We start from the raw sequence: 4,738 nt of genomic DNA, 5'->3' as shown, positions 1-4,738 counted from the left end.
TGTTTGTCAGTTTGTGAAGAAAATTGTGACAGGGTTCAAGCTGGCTTGAACTGATTTGGTTGGTAGCACTTGCCAATATTCCAATATGTTGTGGAGGTGTGTAAATAATTGAGCTTGGACCAGACAACCCGGTGATTAACTGCGTGAACATTGATCTACGCAAATGGTATGCAGAGTCGTGTGAGAAGTCCGCAAGGTCAGTCGTTGGTTGCTGAAGACCCAGTTCTTACCCACATCTTCACACACTGGCTCAAAAAAGTCGGACTTTGGACATTTCTCCTCAAAACGGCCTTCAGTTTGTATTAGCCTCAAAGTCGCACTAACTGCCTGGGATTTGTCAAGTGTCTGAATCTGCAACTCGGTAATACATGCTAAACTTCCCAAGCATATTTCATAGACCAAGCACGCGCACACACACACACACCAAAAAATCTCTCCTCTCCCTCCCCCCCAAAAAATAAAAAAGAACCCCAAAACAATAAATAAAAATGTGTTCCTCCTTCGTCGCTATTTTTCTATCAAAATTAGAGAAAAACAGTCCTAGAAACATTTAAGTATTTTAATGCACCCATAGGTTCTAAAATTACCCGAAGTTGTTCATTGGGCCTAGATAAGCCGCAAAAATTATGTAAATTTTTATAGCTGATAATCTGTACGAGCTGTGTATCGACATCTGTGGAAGCAGTTGTGGATAGCAGTATCCGAATTTATTGCAAGTGGTTGGCTAGAACAAGTGTCAGCAGATTGACTTCGGTTTGTGCTGTTTTGTTCAGCAATATCGATAGTTGGGGACAGTAGAACTGGGCTTCACGCACAATTTACCCAGAGGGGAGTAGAACCTGGGATTTCGGTGTGATGAGTGAATGTCCAGACCAGTCCGGCGCCCACTTGGGTTAGGGCGTCTGAGGTCTTTGCAAGAAAGTTGACTATCCATAGAAGTTGGTTTTCCTTCATCTACACAGCTTCTAAAATGTCGTTCAAAGAAGCCATCTCTTTAGTATTGGGAATTCATTAAAGTCACATAATTAATAACTGATTCATTAAAACCCGTCAGTTGTACTTAATTGGTAAGCATCATTCACCTAATTTACCGAGTCTAACAAAGTTTAACAATGCACCAAATTTAAATATAAGTTAAAAAAGATGTAGCTCTTTCGGGTTTGTTTTGTTTGTTTTTGTTCGTGTGAGGAACATTGATTTCCTGCAGCCTTTAAGGTAAATTCAAACTTGTGACCAGCTTGTAGTGCTTGTGAAATGTAAGAGACAAAACCAACCTTGTGAAAAATATTGTAAAGGCAAACACATGTTCCAAAATTGTTTTTGTTCGATTATCAGAAGGCATGATCGATTGCTTGGTCGTTTAGTTATGGGGACTTCTATTATTTTACTTTGTCCGACCGCCACTCCTCGTGCAGCAAATGTGTTGGTGATGATCTCCACAGGTCAGGGTTTAACAATTGCATTTGGTTGAAGACTTGATTTTCGTTCTTATCTGTGAAACTGCAGCCTTGACCTGAGCTACTCTACAAATGCATGACCGGATAGATCAGTTGGCACAAACAACAATAAAAAAGTTGACTATCCATAGAACTTGGTTTTCCTTCCTCTATACAACTTCTAAAATTCATAAAAGTCACAATTAATAACTGATTTATTAAAACCGATCAGTTGTCGTAATTAATTGGTAAGCACCATTCATCGAAGTTGCCTGGTTATGTTTAATAATGGACAAAATTTTAAAAAGTTAAAAAACATGTATCTCTTTCGGGTTTGTTTTGCTTGTGTTGGTTATGTTTGTTTTTTGTTCATGTTAGGAACAAACAACAGGTGAAGTACATTGTAGCAGAGAACGGTGACTGTGTCTCGGCTGTTCGGACATACTTAGAATCACCTGACAAAGGTGTCCCCTTCACGATAAGAGACCCAACCAGGTGTGACACGGTCACGCAATGCAGTAGTATTCTATTGATCAGGTCAAGCTGAACAAACTGTAGTCAGCAACATGTTTATTCAAGGGGCGGTTAGCAAGATCATGCTACTGACATCACTTATGCATGTCTCTGTTTAATGGGTTGGTGCTCATGTCAGTCACAGGCTTGTCTGGTCCAGTCTTGATTATTTACATATATCATGATGAAAATCAGTGGCATTAACAAACTTATATCCATGACAGGAAATGTGATGGAATTCTACACAATAATTGTTTTGCAAGACCTGATGAAAATAACCTCTTAGGAACAGTAAACTTTGGTAGAAATGCCTTCTAGTTACACTTTGGGTTAGTAAGAACTTGGCCATTCATTGACCGAGTTATGAAAAAACGTTGCTTCTAGCATGATTCTCTCTCTCCTAAACCTTGATTTACCCTTGGTTTCTGTAATCCACACTAGTTTGGATTTTGTGGAAATGTAATAAAGCCCTGACCTTGATTTTTAGTTGAGCTTTGGTTCGGATGTATATAACACTTCCTTCTGTCACAGATTACTTTCATTTCAAACGAAGTGTGGTTAGAGTTACTTGCCCTTGTCGCATGCTAAAATCCGGACAAGAAAGTTGTACATGAGCGGGAAAACACCGGTAAGGTCAAAGGTGGATCCAGTGCCCAAACTGTTAGCGGTGTTGCCCGTGCCAAATCGGGTCACACACCAGGCTAAATGTACGTAAGGCCACTGGCACTATTCTGGACTGTGACTGTGTGACTATGTGACTGTGTGACTTTGTGACTATGTGACTGCTCACCACGCCGGAGTCGCGGGTTCGATTCCCCACATGGAAACAATGTGTGAAATCAATTTCTGGAGTCCGTGTATAGCTAACCTCGCTCACTCTCAAAGCGTTTTTCAAAAGAGGTGTGCGTGCGCGCACTCACACAAATCATTTTCAGGACTTTCATCGGTTATTTCATAAACTTTCAGGACATAGAACCGCCTGTGAACCTGAAAAATAGTGTCCATCTTAACAGAGAAGGTTCGAATTTGACAAAAAAGCGAGAATAAGTGAGTTACGTTTTACGCCGTTTTAGAAATATTACACCATTATCACGATGCATCAGCGATGCATTTCAGCTGTTGAGTCCGATTGAGAGCGATTAATCGAAAAAACGATCGATGCATGGTCGTCCACCTGACGAAGGGGCAAGAATTAGCCTTGAAACGTCGTGTTAAAAGAATTAAAGAAGTTGCCATCCATAATAGTGTCTTGTACTACCTCACCAACTTTTAAATGCCTTTGAAGAATTTGATGCATGGATAGTATGTCTGGAATGGTCGCACTGACTAAACGGCCATGCAATCAATCACATTTATTTGAATCTCTCGACGAAGGAACGTATCTTGAAGTTGTCAGATCCCGAAACATGCTTAATTCTTAGAATAGTCACTTCTCTTACTGAAAAAACCATGACTAATAGTTCTTGAAGATTCCGAGAAGTTTATGTTCATGATCTACTGTGGAATTTGCAAATGTAATTTCGCGCTTTCGAAATAAATCATCAGAGACACATTCTGTACTTTCCTGCAATAACAACACGAGTAGGAAACTCTGAAAAATGACACAAACCAATTTGTTTCCATGATTGCTCGCTGGTATTATATGAACCAGTTATCATTTATGAGACTCCAACTGATTTCCAACACTAAATGAACCAGTTAACATTTATTAGACTGCAACTGATTTCCAACACTAAATGAACCAGTTATCATTTATGAGACTGCAACTGATTTCCAACACTAAATGAACCAGTTTTCATTTATGAGACTGCAACTGATTTCCAACACTAAATGAACCAGCTATCATTTATGAGACTGCAACTGATTTCCAACACTAAATGAACCAGTTATCATTTATGAGACTGCAACTGATTTCCAACACTAAATGAACCAGTTATCATTTATGAGACTGCAACTGATTTCCAACACTAAATGAGTGAGTGAGTGAGTTTAGTTTTACGCTGCATTCAGCAATATTCCAGCTATATGGCGGCGGTCTGTAAATAATTGAGTCTGGACCACACAATCCAGTGACCAACAACATGAGCATCTTTTTTGCGCAACTGGGAACCGATGACATGCGTCAACCAAGTCAACGAGTCTGACCATACGATCCCGTTAGTCGCCTTATACGACAAGCATAGTCGCTTTTTATGGCAAGCATGGGTTGCTGAAGGCCTGTTCGACCCCGGACCTTCACGGGTCCCAAAACTAAATGAACCAGCTATCATTTATGAGACTGCAACTGATTTCCAACACTAAATGAACCAGCTATCATTTATGAGACTGCAACTGATTTCCAACACTAAATGAACCAGTTATCATTTATGAGACTGCAACTGATTTCCAACATAAATGAACCAGTTATCATTTATGAGGCTGCAACTGATTTCCAACACTAAATGAACCAGTCAACATTTATGAGACTGCAACTGATTTCCAACACTAAATGAACCAGTTAACATTTATGAGACTGCAACTGATTTCCAACACTAAATGAGTGAGTGAGTGAGTTTAGTTTTACGCTGCACTCAGCAATATTCCAGCTATATGGCGGCGGTCTGTAAATAATTGAGTCTGGACCACACAATCCAGTGACCAACAACATGAGCATCTTTTTTGCGCAACTGGGAACCGATGACATGTGTCAACCAAGTCAACGAGTCTGACCATCCGATCCCGTTAGTCGCCTTATACGACAAGCATAGTCGCCTTTTATGGCAAGCATGGGTTGCTGAAGGCCTGTTCGA

The sequence above is a fragment of the Haliotis asinina genome, chromosome 13 (assembly GCF_037392515.1).
Source record: "Haliotis asinina isolate JCU_RB_2024 chromosome 13, JCU_Hal_asi_v2, whole genome shotgun sequence".
In the NCBI taxonomy this organism is placed as follows: domain Eukaryota; kingdom Metazoa; phylum Mollusca; class Gastropoda; order Lepetellida; family Haliotidae; genus Haliotis; species Haliotis asinina.
The sequence above is the reverse complement of the archived record's forward strand: the minus strand, read 5'-3'. Positions refer to the sequence as shown.